The sequence below is a fragment of the Canis lupus genome, chromosome 3, assembly GCF_048164855.1.
Source record: "Canis lupus baileyi chromosome 3, mCanLup2.hap1, whole genome shotgun sequence".
In the NCBI taxonomy this organism is placed as follows: domain Eukaryota; kingdom Metazoa; phylum Chordata; class Mammalia; order Carnivora; family Canidae; genus Canis; species Canis lupus.
This window is the reverse complement of record NC_132840.1, coordinates 18094565-18110034: the sequence shown is the minus strand read 5'-3', so window position 1 is coordinate 18110034 and position 15470 is coordinate 18094565. Positions and strand designations below refer to the sequence as shown.

At 42.9% G+C, this 15470-nt stretch overlaps 1 protein-coding gene across 1 annotated transcript in view; it reads left to right on the top strand.

Moving 5' to 3' along the window:
• The first annotated feature begins 2006 nt into the window (after window positions 1-2006).
• Window positions 2007-15470, top strand: part of CDYL2 (chromodomain Y like 2) — a 268630-nt gene continuing 255166 nt past the window's right edge. Inside the window, exons 1-2 of the mRNA XM_072819359.1 lie at window positions 2007-2166; window positions 3443-3502. The gene's annotated coding sequence lies outside the window, so the exon portion shown is untranslated. The remainder of the gene's footprint in view (window positions 2167-3442; window positions 3503-15470) is intronic.

Genomic DNA, 15470 nt, shown 5'->3' with positions numbered 1-15470 from the left:
TCCTGTTCATTTCCATTGTGATTCCAAGTCTTGGGCGAGGGAGAGTCCAGTTGGCCAAGCTGGGCCAAAGAGTAAGCTCTTTGGTATGGGGAGGGCAAGAGACTTAGATTTTTCACTACTTGGGACACCTGGGTGGCTCAGCAGTTGACTGCTCCCTCTGGCTCAGGGCATGATCCCGTGGTCCCAGGATCGAGTCCCACATTGGGCTCCCTGCATGGATCCTGCTTCTCCCTCTGCTGTCTCTCTCTCTCATGAATAAATAAATAAAATCTTAAAAAAAAAAAAAAAAAGATTTCTCAGCTACTCAAGGTGGCACAGTGTAGATGAGGTCATTTCCCCAGAAGAAATAAAGATATTAACCATGAAAAGGGGGGAATGGATACCCTATGACCCCAAAATGACAAATGTCTGTTTATAACTCCACCACTTATTTCAGCCTGTTTTCTTTCTGGTGGTTGCTACTAAGAGGCTACAAGAGTTATTTCACCTAAAGCTCTGACACCCTCCATCTGGCTCATAGCAATTGCTTTTTAAGTGTTTATTATTTTTATACCAGTGATCCAAAACATAGTTCTTTAGGTAGTGGGCACAGGGCCAAAGTATTTCACAGGAAATATTTCAGAAAGGACACATTTCCTCAAGCACATGGTTACTTTAAACTGTCTTAGGGCATAGGTAACTCTGATGACATAAATCACTCTTGACCAGGTGTGGAGCACCGAGGCCGTGAGTGGTGCCCTCTACAAAGCAGCTTCCTAATGAGTGGATAAACTAACGTTTTATGTTGAACACATGGCATGTGTCCGTGGTCAGTGCAGCCATCATGACCCACGTTATTTATTTACTCTTCACCCTGACCTTGGGATGGAAATAGCATTCTCTGCATTTTAAAAGCAAGATAGGCCTCGGGGACTCGGGGCATCGTGACCGGCCCAAGGACACGGGGTGGAAAGTGGCCGAGCTGAGGTGACACTGAGCTTGTTCTACAAGTTCTGGGCAGGTGCTGGGAGGCCAGCTGGGGCAGGAGGAAGCGCGCGCGTCGCCCCGCGGGCCTCCCTGCGGCCTGGAGCGCACACATCAGCCGGGAGGCGCGGGCCCCAGGGCGCGAGCGCCTGCTCTCGGGCCGAAGGTCCCACGGAGCCACCCGGGTTTCACGGGCGCTCAAGCCTGGCCGCACGCGGCGTCTGCGCGGGGACCCCCTTCCCCGGGACCCGGCGGGGCGGACCTGACTGTGGGCGCGGGGAGGCGGCGGCGGCGGCGGGCCCGGGTTGGCCTCCTCCCGAGCCCGTGCGTGTCTCCGAGGCTCCGGACTGTCTCAGCAGGAGCCCTGGCCGCAAACACAGGGGCCCGAGGAAAGTGGGTCAGCGCGCGGCCCGCGGCGCTTCCTGCCCCAGCCCGCGCCTCCCTCGCCGCGCGGGGCTCCTCCTCCCGGAGCGCCGCCCGCTCCCCCGCACGCGCTGCCCCCGCCGCAGCCCCCGCTCCCGCCCCTCCTCCTTCCTGGACCGCCCCGCCCGCTGCCCGGCCCCGCCCTCCCGCGGCCCGGCCCCGCCCCTCCCGCGGCCAGGCCCCGCCCCTCCCGCGGCCCGGCCCCGCCCCTCCCGCTGCCAGGCCCCGCCCCTCCCGCGGCCCGGCCCCGCCCTCCCGCGGCCAGGCCCCGCCCCCTCCGTTGCCCAGTCCCGCCCCTCCGCCTCCCGCTACACGGCCCCGCCCCTTCCCCCCTCCCGCTGCACGGTCCCGCCCCCAAACCCCTCCCGCTGCCCGGCCCCGCCCCGCCCCCGCCCGCTGCCCTGTCCCACCTCCTCCCCCTGGTGCCCGCTGCCCCGGCCCCACCCCCTCCCGCTGCCCTTCCCCCCTCACCATCCCGCTGCCCGGTCCCCGCCCCCTCCCCTCCCGCTGCCCGGTCCCACTCCCGCCCCCTCCCCCTCCCGGTGCCCGCGGCCCGGCCCCGGCCCCGCCCCTCCCCCTCCCACTGCCCGGTCCACCTGACACCTGCCCCACTCCCTCCTCCACCACCACCTTGGCACGTCCACTTCTGCTAGCCATAGGCTTCCTAATACACCCAAACAGAGAACGTGCTTGTTCTAAAGAGATCAAAAGATGCGCGGAAGTTGACGCAGGAGCAGAGGAAAAATCCCGCAGCTCAGAAATAACCATCGCTGACACCGGGTGAACAACTGCTCTAGATATATTTTTATGGATATAGGCACATGTTTTAATGTATTATGTATATGCGTACGGTTAGAGTATAGATATAAATATTGTATAAAAGGCAGATGCTATTTCTTTTAAAGCATTCAATTTAATACTTTACTTTTATTTGAATTCAGTACTAGAGAAGAAATTGTAGCGAGAGGGAAGGAATAGTTGAAAAAAATTTGAAATATGTCTTTACCACAAGAGGGTAATAATTCCTTTAAGAAGAATGACAGGAGGTGAGGGAGGGAAGGAGAGATGTGGGTTGGGGAGAGAATGAGAATTAAGTGGAGATTTTATTTTTCTTTCTTTGTTATGCATATATGTTTTATTTATTTATTTATTTATTTATTTATTTATTTATTTATTTATTTATTTATTTATTTATTTATTTGATTTATTTATTATGAGAGCAGGGATAAGGGGAGGAGAAGAGGAAGAGAGAGAGAAAGTCCCAGGTAGGCTCTCCACTTAGTGTAGAGCCAGACATTGGGCTTGATTGCACTACCTCAAGATCATGATCAGAGCTTAAATCAAGAGTCCTATGCTTGACTAACTGAGCCACCCAGGTGCCTCTATTTTAAAAATTTTAAATTTTAATTTATTTTTATTAAGTGGTTGGGGATTTATTTTTATTTATTTTACATTTTTAAAATTTAAATTCAATTTGCAAACATATAGTATAACAGTGCTCATCCGTTCAAGTGCCCTCCTCATTACCCTTCCCCCAGTTACCCCATACCCCCCCCCCCCCCCACTCACCTTCCCTTCTGCAACCCTTTGTTTCTCAGAGTTGGGAGTCTTTTATGGTTTGTTTTCCTCTCTAATTTTTTCCCACCCAGTTCCCCTACTTTCCCTTTTAATCCCTTTCACTATTTCTTATATTCCACACATGAGTGAAACCATATGATGATTGTCCTTCTCCGATTGACTTATTTCACTCAGCATAATACCCTCCAGTTCCATCCACGTTGAAGCAAATGGTGGGTATTCCTCTCTTCTGATGGCTGAGTAATATTCCATTATATATATAGAACACATCTTCTTTATCCATTCATCCGTTGCGGGACATCGTGGCTCCTTCCACAGTTTGGCAATTGTAGACATTGCTGCTATGAACATTGGGGTGCAGGTGTCCTGGTGTTTCACTACATCAGGATCTTTGGGGTAAATACCCAGTAGTGCAATTGTTGGGTCATAGGGTAGTTCTACTTTTAACTTCTTGAGTAACCTGCACACTATTTTCCAGAGTGGCTGTACCAGTTCACATTAGAAATTTCTGCAAAGAAGACATAGACATGGCCTACAAGTAAGTTAGTTCTACTTTTAACTTCTTGAGTAACCTCCACACTGTTTTCCAGAGTGGCTGTACCAGTTTGCATTCCCACTAACACTGCAAGAGGGCTCCCCTTTCTCCAATCCTTTCCAACATTTGTTTCCTCTCTTGTTAATTTTCGCTATTCTCACTGGTGTGAGGTGGGATCTCATTGTGGTTTTGATTTGTATTTCCCTGATGGCAAGTGATATGGAGCATTTTCTCATGTACTTTTTGGCCATGTCAAGGTAATGCTGGCCTCATAAAACAAGTTTGCAAGTATTCCCTCCCTTTCTATCCTTCAAAACAGCTTTAGTAGAATAGGTATTATTTCTTCTTTAAATAGAATTCCTCTGGGAAGCCATCTGGCCCTGGACTTTTGTGTTTTGGGAGGTTTTTGATGACTGCTTCAATTTCCTTGCTGGTTATTGGCCTGTTCAGGTTTTCTATTTCTTCCTATTCCAGTTTTAGTAGTTTGCAGGTTTTCAGAAATGCATCCATTTCTTCTAGATTGCCTAATTTGTTGGCATATAGTTGCTCATAATATGTTTTTAAAATCGTTTGTATTTCCTTGGTATTGGATGTGATCTTTCCTCTTTCATTCATGATTTTATTAATTTGAGTCTTTTTAATAAGGCTGGCTAGTAGTTTATCTGTCTTATTAATTCTTTCAAAGTGCCAACCTCTGATTTTGTTCTACAGTTCTTCTGATCTATATTTCAGTGAGTTCTGCTCTGATCTTTATTATCTCTCTTCTTCTTCTTGGTTTAGGCTTTATTTGCTGTTCTTTCTCCAAATCCTTTAGGTGCAAGGTTAGCTTGTGTATTTTAGATTTTTCTAATTTTTTGAGGGAGGCTTGTATTGCAATGTGTTTCCCTCTTAGGACCACTTTTGCTGTATCCCAAAGATTTTGAACAGTTGTATTTTCATTACTTTCCATGAATCTTTAATTCTTCTCTAATTTTCTGGTTGATCCATTCATCTTTTAGTGGGATGCTTTTTAACCTCCATGTGTTTGAGTTTCTTCCAAATTTCTTCTTGTGGTTGAGTTCTAGTTTCAAAGCATTGTGGTCTGAAAACATGCAGGGGACAATCCCAGTCTTTTGGTATTGGTTGAGACTTGATTTGTGACTCAGTATGTGGTCTATTCTGGAGAAAGTTCCATGTGCACTTGAGAAGAATGTGTATTCGGTTGCTTTTGGATGGACTGTTTTATATATCTATGAAATCTGGTCCAGTGTATCATTCAAGGCCCTTGTTTCTTTGGTAATGTTCTGCTTAGAATATCTGTCATTTGCTGAGAGTGCCTTGTTGAAGTCTCCTACTATTAGTGTATTATTATCTAAGTATCTCTTTACTTTGGTTATTAATTGATTTATTTGGCAGCTCCCACATTAGGGGCATAAATATTCATGATTGTTAGGTCCTCTTGTTGGATAGACCCTTTAAGTATGATATAGTGTCCCTCTTCATCTCTTACTACAGTTTTTGGTGTAAATTCTAATTTTTCTGATATGAGGATTGCTACCCCAGCTTTCTTTTGAGGACCATTTGAATGGTAAATGGTAAACCCCTTCATTTTCAGGCTGCAGTGTCCTTAGGTCTAAAATGAGTCTCTTGTAGACAGCATATAGATGGGTCTTGCTTTTTTATCCAGTCTGATACCCTGCATCTTTTGATGGAATCATTTAGCCTGTTCATGTTCAGAGTAACTATTGAAAGAAATGAATTTAGTGTCATTGTATTACCTATACAGTTCCTGTTTTTGTGGATTGTTTCTTTGGGCTCCCTCTTTCTTTTACAGAGTCCCCCTTAATATATCTTGCAGAGCTGCTTTGGTGGTCACATATTCTTTCAGTTTCTGCCTATTCTGGAAGGTCTTTATCTCCTTCTATTATGAATGACAGCCTTGCTGGATAAAGTATTCTTGGCTGCATGCTTTTCTCATTTAGTACCCTGTATATATCATGTCAGCCCTTTCTGGACTTCCAGGTCTCTGTGGAGAAGTCTGCTGTTGATCTGCTATTTCTCTCCATATAAGTCAAGAATCTCTTGTCTCAAGTTTCTTTAAGAATTTTCTCTTTGTCTTTGAAATGTGCAAGTTTCACTATTAAATGTTGAGGTGTTGAATGATTTTTTGATTTTTGGCATTTGGCGGGGTCCTCTCTCTCTTTGTTGGATCTGAATGCCTGTTTCCTTCCCTGGTTTGGAAAGTTCTCAGCTATGATTTGCTCAAATATACTTTGTGGTCCCCTCTCTCTCTTAGCCTCTTCTGGAATCCCAATTAGATGTATATTCTTCCTTTTCAAGCTAACATTTATTTCCTAAAGCCTTTCCTCGTGGGCTCTTAATTGTTTTTCTCTTTTTTTCCTCAGCTTCCTTCCTTTCCATTAACTTGTCTTCTATGTCATTCACTCTCTCTTCCACTTCATTAACCCTAGTAGTTAGATAATCCAGTTTGGATTGCATCTCAGTTAAACTATTTTTAATTTAGGCCTGATTAGATCTAAATTCTGCAGTAACAAAGTCTTTTTTGCTTTTACACTTTACACTTTTTTTCCAGAGCCACCAGTAACTTTATAATTGTACTTCTGAATTGACTTTCTGACATTGCATTGAAATCCAAATTCTGTACCTCTGTGACAGACAGTATTGTTTCCAGTTCTTTCTTTTGTGGTGAATTCTTCCTTCTAGTCATTTTGTCCTATGCAAATTGGCTGTATGAACAAGCTGAGTCAAAAATATAAACCATAACCTTAGTAAAATACACCCTAGATGAGACCAGAAAATAAAAGAAAAAGAAGAACAGAACAAAATAAAACAAAAGGACTCTAAAGTGAAAAACAAATTCTAAAACAAAGTAGTAAAAATAAAAAACCAAAAATGAAGAAAAAAAAAAGAAAGGAAAAAAGGATGGTGGTGGTGGTAGGGAAGTGGTTGTAGAGAGGATGTAGTCTCCCTGAGGGGACCTAGAGGGTGATGCTCTTGGTTCTGAATGTATTTTCTTCTGTATGTTAGAAGGTGCTGACTCCCAAATTTACATAAACCAGTATTACTTATATAAAGACCCAACATTGACCACAAAAACATGAACAAGATAAAATAGGGGGGCAGAATGGAAAGGAAGACAGAATATAATCTCACAGAATGAACCAACACATTGTTCCACTTGGTTCTGGGTGTATTTTGGTCATGTGTTAGAAGGTACTAATTTCCACCATTGTAAAACAAAGTGAGATGAAGAAAACAAAAAACAAAAACCCATATCTCGGATATCTATGAAAATTAAATTGAATGCTTTGAAGGTAATCCAGAAATGAAAAATAAATCTAAGACATGTACTTGTAGAAATACAAAAGTCAAAAAGGAAAAAAAAAAAAAACTTAAAAATGAGAGTTGGTAAAATATTGAAGTTAAGGTGGGAAAAGAGAAAAAATATTGGAAATTTTTAGTCTGGTATAAAAATGAGTCGTAATGGAAAAAGAAAAAAAGATGCCCTCTAGTTCTATATACTATTTTCCCTCAGTTCTGGAGCTTTCCAGTGCTGCTTGGTCAATAAACTTGTTCTTCCCTTGTTCTTCTAGCTGGTCTTCTGGGGGAGGGGCCTGGTATGCTGATTCTCAGGTGTCTGCCTGGGCGGAGATGCTCCGCCCCTTGCCAGGTGCTGGGCTCAGTATGAGCTGTTTATCCTGGGGGGGCCTTTGTTCCCTAGACGCCCTGCCTCTCCCAGGCACAAAGTGAAACAAAGGGAAAAAAATGGTGGCAGCTAGATTTCTAGCTCTGGAGTGGACCTCCCTGTGAGTAACTAATTGCAGTCTCCCAGTCCACACTGGCCCAGATGCTCTTGGGGACAGGTGTGGGTGCACTGATCTGGACAGCTTGCCAGGTGCCCAGTGGTAGGAGAGTTTTTGCTTTCCTGTGCCCTCCCTGCTTCTGCCTGTCCCAGGGTGAAAGGAGGATAGCGGCTTTGTCCGCTTTGGCGCCCTCAGATCCAGGGCCTTGAGCTGCTGGACTCGTGCCCCTGGGGACTGCTTCTCCCAAAGGAAATGGAGGACAGCCACCTCCATCTGTTGCTGGGCTGTAGGGTAAAGCGTATTCCGGAGCTGACCAGCAGTCTTCTCCCAAATACTCCGGATGGCTGTGGCGCTCCAGCCCTTTACCAAGATCAGACTGTGATTTGCGGTGAGCTTTCCCCTGGGTGCCCCTCCTCTTATTTGACTCTGGGAATCTTTTTTTTTTTTTTTTTTTTTTTTTTAAGATTTTTAAAAGTGTATTTATTCAGAGAGAGAGAGGCAGAGGGAGAAGCAGGCTCCATGCAGGGAGCCTGACATGGGACTCGATCTCAGGCCTCCAGGATCACACCCCGGGCTGCAGGCAGCGCTAAACCACTGCGCCACCGGGGCTGCCCCACTGGGGGAATCTTGATGCTTCACTGCCCCTCCTGCGATTTTGCCCGATTTCCCTGCTAAGCACTTTTCTGTCAGGGAAAACTCAGGCACGGATTTTTAAAGTTCCCGCTTGTCCAGGGGTGGGCTTTCCTGCTCCAGAGGCTTTCACCACTCCACTTTAGCCTTGGTAGTCACGGTTCCCCTCCCCTACTTCATTTCTTTTTTATTTTATTTTTTTGCCGTCCTACATTGTTAGAAGCAAAAACTTTTCTCTGTAGCATTCCAGCTCTTCTGTCTTTCCATCTCAGGTCAAATTTGTAGGTGTTCAGGATGTTTTGAATGTTATCTAGGTAAGTTTGTGGACCAGATCAGTTGAGGACCCCTACTCTTCCTCCATCTTGCCAGTCCCCCGGTTGGGGATTTTAAAAAGCTATGTGTTTCAGTTTTTAGCCAGTATAATTATTCTTGCTAAGAAAGATGAGAGGATTAACATGTAGGAGTTTCTTCCTATTACTTTTGTTTCTTGATTTTTAAAAATTACACTATTTTTAATTTTCCAGGTTTATAACATTCACATTCAGTGATTTAAATATATTTCCCCATAGTTCTTTATTCTTGGTTCTACATTGAAATAGATCTAGTGCTCATCATTAGCCCTGTTCACATGTCTTCTGCATTCCTGAATTATTTATTTAAGGTCATCCCTCAGTTGTCTGGATTTCAATAGAAGTCATTGTTTCCAGAATGATTTATAAGTCTTGTATTGCTTGAGCATCATCCTGGACTGGGTATGGCATTCTCAAGATACACTTTCTTTCATTTAGAACCTTGTGGACATTATTCCATTGTCTGCTGAAATTGAATGATGCTGTGGAACTGTCTGAGGATAGCTAGAATTTTTTTTCTTCCTTGTGGGTAATTTATTCTTGTTCCTGGGTATGGGAGGAATTCTTTCTGTATGATCCCAGCTTAACTGGGATATATTCGGTATTAAGCATTCTTAATAAAATTTTCCCTTTAGAGCCAAAAAGTCATTATTCTTTTTATATCAGGACAATTTTTTGGTATTATGTCTGTAAGCACATCTTCTTAAATCTTTGTTGGATTAGCAGTTTAAGAAATCAAATATCCATATGTTGGGTACCTTTTGTCTTCCATAGCTGTCAACTTCTCTTGAACAGTTTTAAGATGTTTGTCATTTTAATTGTAATGTAAGACTTTTATTTCACTAATTCAGTTTACCACACAAAATCACTTCTTTGCTGTCCTGAAGTATTTAGTGTTCCAAAATAGTGTTGTTTTGGTTCTCAATTTGTTTCCTTAATTCTTTAGTCTCCGTTCAGAAAATCTCATTCTATTGTTTTCATTTTCTTGTTTGGAGCTCTTGTTTTATTGAGATTTATGTTCTTATTTGTTGCTGGTATGAAGTAGCACATAAGGGATTTCTTCCTTTCTTTTGAGTCATGTTTCCTTCTTGCTTCAGTTTTTGTTTTATATTTGCATGTTTTTCCTCCCTCCCTCCCTTCTTCCTTCCTTCCTTCCTTCTTCTTCTTTTTTTTTTTTTTCTTCAGTAAGTTTGCATAGTTTCTGTGACCTTTCTTTTCATCTTATGCTTGGGCAGCTCTGACCAGACATTCTATTTATAATTATATAGTGTGGTTGACTTCTTAACTCTCTTTCTACCCTATCTGAAACCAGATTGTTTCCTCTCCAAGCTATATTTCAAAGGCTAGGTAGTTTGTGTTTCATGCACTTATTTGTGGCCTGGGGGAATGGTGGAGGGAGGGAGAGAGATCCAGGGAAAAGTTGCTTTAGTCTACAAAGGCAAAAATGCTTTCTGTTACAATTGGCTGAGCCCTATTCTCTCTTCTAAATTATACCAGTATCCTGGATCAAGGTTCACTCCACTAGTGTGTGTGTGGGATATATTCCTATCTCCCCAGGGGTTGGGCCAGTGTTTAGGTTTAGAGCTTTTTCTAGGTGTTCCCTTTCTCTGTTCCTGGACTCTCCCTATTTCTTCCCAGCAGCCCTTTCTCCTATTTCTATATCAGAAGAGAAAAGGGTATGAATTGGGAGATTAAGTAAAACTTCTCTGAACTTTATTTACTTAAAGGGACAACCTCTATGGGATAAGGGTGGTTTGAGAGCCATGCCATGTTGTAATTTTTGTTTTGCCCCAGAATTTTGTGTTCCTTTCTTTAGTTGACATTTCATTAGTTTATCCTGTTGGTCTTTGATTGCTGTTGATGACTGTTTGGTTTTGTACTGGTTTAGCTGTTTTGCTCATTTTATTAGGTGTTGGGAATGGGGAATTTTGAGATGGAATTTCAAACACTATCTTAAACCTCTAGACTTGGAATTTCTGAAGTTGTGTTCAGACCACCAATTGCCCACAGGCCACATTTTGATTTTTAAAAATCCTCCCAGGCCCTTGTCCATATTCATTCAACTGATCATTGACTCAACAACATTTATGTTTAAGACACTGTGGTGATTATATTGTTTCTTTTTTTTAAAATTAATTAATTTATTTATGATAGACATAGAGATAGAGAGATAGAGAGAGAGAGAGAGAGAGAGAGGCAGAGGCACAGGAGGAGGGAGAAGCAGGCTCCATGCCAGGAGCCCCACGTGGGACTCGATCCCGGGACTCCAGGATCGCGCCCTGGGCCAAAGGCAGGTGCCAAACTGCTGAGCCACTCAGGGATCCCGATTATATTGTTTCTTTACTATTGCTTCCAAATCACATACTGTATATCTCCATATTACATTATCCAAACAGCTTAACTGAGTTGAGAACATTTTCATACCAAAAAGGAGAAGGAGGCAAAGGAGAAAAAAGAAAAAAGAAAAAAGGAAAATTTAAGCAACTTTTTTCAAGTTATTAGAAGCTATTTGATTTTTAAACACATTCTTTCAATTTTAAAAACTCTTCTGGCAATGTTCACTCTAGAACCAGCTCATGAACAGACATATGCACAAACAAACAAAGAAAAAACCCACCCCCAAAATCCTGGAGTTGTTTAAAACTTTGTCATCAGCCCTGCTATTTATTAGTCTTCCAACTTCCTGTTGAACCACTGTCTTAAATTTTTGCTATTTCCTGATACTTTTTTTATTTTTTAAACCACAACACTCATTACTTACCTCAATTTACATATGAAGGAACCAAGGCTTAGAAGGTGTGACTTTCCAACACTGCTGGTAAGGGTAAGGGGGAAGCAGATAAGAAATGGAGTTTGACACAATCCCTATCCTTGTTGTCCAAATAATACTGGCTCTTGCTATTTTGAAATATATGGGATGTTTTTACTTACAGGGAATAAAATTTAGAACTTGCTTAAGGTGAAAAACCATTACATATATAATTTTGCACATTTTTTTTACCCAAGTCTACATCATTAGCATTTTTAATTCTCCTCAATGTTCCAGATGTCATTTTTAGTGGCTATGTCATAATTTACAAGCAATAGTCTACTGTTGGACATTTAGTTTTTAGTTGTTATTTGCCTGTAAAAGCTGAGAAAGTAATCAACATATTTGTGACATGTAGCTTTTGCTTTTGTTGAGTTATTTCTCTGGTATAAGTTTCCAGGAATGAAATTATTAGAAATGTTTCATAATGCTGCTTTCCAAAGAGGCCATCCTGATTTATAATGGCACCTGTAATGAATGAGGTTCTAGATTCTCTCCAACTTGGCCTGCATTACATATTGTTTATTTTGTGAAATTTTGCCAAATTGAGTAGGTTTAAAATGATATGTCAAGGTTGCTTTAGCCTGAATTAAAATTTAACAGCATGGATTTTCCCCCCTATGCTTCTTTAAAAGACGATTTATACTGGCCCATACAAATTACCTATTTTACCTATCTATCTATTGGGTCTTGAAGTGTCTATATAAATCTGAATTACCTCAGGATTTGACATGTTTATTCTAAATATTTTCCCTGTTTTTTTTTTTCCACATTTAAATTTTTAAAACTTGAGGCACAATTTGCATATAGCAAAAATCCATCCTTTTTGGGGGTTTTGATAAAGGCACAGGGTTGTGTCACTACAACATTCAAGAAGAATTCCATTACCCCCCAGATCCCCTTGCACCCCTTTGTAGTGAACCCCTTTCCTCTCTCCCAGACCCTGGTGACCACCGATCTGTTTCCTGTCCCACAATTTTGCCTTTTCTAGAACATCTTATAAATGGAAATATGCTCTGTGTAGTCTTTTGAGTCTGGCTGCTCTCCTGTAAATGGGCTGTGTTCCTCCTCCTTGTGGAGCCCTGCTCCATTCTGTGGCTGGAGCAACTTGTTCACCCCTCTGTCTGCTTTAACTCTTCTGTTTAGTTTTGTGCCTTCTCCCTTTCTAAAATTTTTGACTTTTCAATACTTATCTGTCAGCCAGTCCTTTCCTTTGCAATCACTTCTGTTGAGATTTTGATTCAGCAATTTCTTTTGCAAATAGGAGAATTCTAGGAAGTATAATCCATATGTTTGTCCATTGTCCTTTCATAGAATGGCCACCAGTTGTCGATGCCTCAACTCCCACCACCGTGGGCAAATCCATGTTGGGTAAAGTGGCCACAATCCTGAGGCTCCCTTGCTGGCAGCTTTCAATTTCAGTGGAATTTTAATCGGTTAGTGGCAGACATGAAAATGCCAAAAATTACACATGTTCTCCTGGAGGCAAGAATAGATGCCTGACACAGCATGGATGCAGTGCACTGAGGTATGTGAAGAAGTGGGGTGGCATCTCACCTGATTGGGATACCTTGACATGCTGGGAGTAAACATTACTTTAAATTCAAGGAGATGGTTTGTTTTTTATATCAGTTGAACACTCAATAGACATTCTCCTTGGCAACTTCTTTTTTTTAAGTTTTATTTATTTATTTGAGAGAGAGAGCAAGCACAAGTGGTGGGTGGGTGGGTACAGGGGCAGAGGGAAAGAGAGTAGCAGACTCCCTGATGAGCAAGGAGCCCCATGCAGGGCTCGATCCCAGGACCCTGAGATCATGACCTGAGCTAAAGGCAGATGCTTAACTGACTGAGCCACAGGTGCCCCTCTCCTTGGCAACTTCTTAAAGCAGCTGATAGATTGTCTCCAGTTCTTTACCTGGGTCATTTTAGGAATCCGAGCTTTCTTGGAGATCCGTGGGCAAAGTAGAAAGCTTATGGGACCTGATTAGTGTGAGGATTCTTGTACCCTACGGAGAAGGGACCATGTGATAAAGAATCTGGGTTTTTTCCATATCTCTGGTCATGGCCAGAGATGCATGAAACATCCTCCTGTTCCTCTTGGCAGGAGACCTTGCTGAATAGGAACAGCCGTTCTGGACCCTGGGTATTAGTGCCTGTTGCCATAACTAGACTGTAACCTCCATGAGAGCAAGGGCCACGTTCGTTTTTGTTGCTCTTGTATCCTCAGAAAATAGCACTTGCTAAATGTTTTATTAAATGGCTGAATGGATGAATGGAGAACTAATACGCTGAAAACTTTTTGGTCCATTTCCTGAAGCTACAAAGGCATGCATCACAGAAATTCATTCGGGAAGCTGACCATGTTCCCCTGCTGGTGCAGTCGGAAATGAGTTAGGAAGGCAGACCTTGAGATGGAGCCAAAGGAGCCACTTAACAGGCTTTGGCTATAGCATCTGAGACTCTGAAGATTTTGATGAAAAGTGAACCCAAACCTGTGCTGTGGTGGCTCAAAAATGTCCAGATTCTCTATGAGGAACTAACTCTGCAGGCTAGAAAGGCAGGGCTCATCCTGATAGGGGATCTCTGCCAGTTTTGGGGGCGGGTGGAGGGAAGATTCAGAGGAATGGACATAAGACAGCTCCTTGGCACAAGAAGGTACCCAAAGTAGGCTATGATTTAAGTAAAATACATCTTCTGAACCTGTTTCCTGAGCCCTTATACCCTCTGTCCACATCCTTAGTCTTCCTTTCTTCCTTGTAAGATACCTTGTAGCCACCACCAGGGGATGCATCTTCAGTCAGCTGTGGAATATAGGAGTTGTCCTCATGGATTGTTAATCTCAGCCTAATCTGAGTGACACTAATTTAACAGAATGATCTCAAGCCCCAGTGGAATGCAAACTTGGTGACATGGGTCCCGTTGATAAGGATCACGGCATGTCCTTGGGTTGGCAGGTGCTGTGTGGAGGGAAACTTTATAAACCCAAACATCTTTGTGAATCCACTAATTTTTTATTTATTTGTGTGTTTGTTTTCAGTGGTCATACTCTGTAGACAAAACAAGTTGTTTGACTTTTTCTTTTTGTAACCATTTGCTTCAGAATTAGGTATGGAACAGAGTCCAAAACCCTGTATCCCAGTAGACACTGCTAATTTCCAACATGGAGAAGTTTGATAGAGACAGATGCTATGCAGGGACTCTGAAAAACAGCCAGAAATGACAGAAATGCAAACTGCATTCACCTCCCCACTGTTCAGCTCCAGCTGGATGTCCCATGGAAACTTGGAGCTTCCTATGCAAAAACTGAACACATCCCATCCCCTGGTGTCCTCTTTTAGCGATAAATCCACAAATGTATCTACTTGTTAACGTGGATACTCGGTAGTCATTTTCAACTTCCATCTTTCCTTCACCCCCATATCCAGTCACCCACCAAGTCCTGATGATTCTACTTCCTAAATGTCTCCATAGTCTTTGAACTCTTCCTCTTCTTCACCATCCTCTAGCATCTCCAGCCAGGGTTACTTGAGAAGAACCTCCTGACCAGTCTCCCTACCTTCATTATCGGCTCTCCTTAAATCTGAGCGTACAAGGGGCCTATACAGATATTTTGCATTCTCCTAGGATAAAGGATAAAGATCCTTCATGATCTCACCTTTGTGAGGTAGTCTGGCTCTATGCCCTTCCTTGCAATCCAGACTCTGGCCATACAAAATTCTCTCAGTTCCTGCAATTTGTAGGCCACTCTCTACATGTAGGCCACTCCCCTCCATCCTGATGCCTGGCACCTTATTTCTGCTGTCTGCTCATTCATTAAGCCTACTTAGACATCTCTCCCTGGTGCCCCAATGTGGCAGAGCGGGGGGGGGGGGGGCTTCCCATGCATCCTTCTAGTGCCCTTTATTTTCCTCACCATGGCAAGCATCAGGCTGTGTCATAGTTGCCCGTTCATCATTGTAGTTTCGTTACCTATGACAGAGCCTGGCACATAGTAGGTGCTTAATAAGTATTTGTACAATGAATGAACAAAAACAAGAGAGACATTGGCTTGGCACAGAATGAGCATATTAAGACCTAGTAGGTGGGGCAGTTGGGTGTGCAATCAGTTGGGCATCCACCTCTTGGTTTCGGCTCAGGTTATGATTTCAGGGTCATGAGATCAAGCCCTGCATCAGGCTATGTGCTCAGTGCAGTCTGCTTGAGACTCTTTCTCTCCCTCTGCCCTTGCCCCCTGTCCTGCCCCACTATGCTCTCTTTCTCTTTCTAAAATAAATAAATCTTTTTTTAAAAAGACCTAATAGGCTACCAGGATATATTAATGAGAAATTTTGGCTTTGTGGGTAATGATAGGATTATTTCTAATTTCTTTCTTCCCTCTC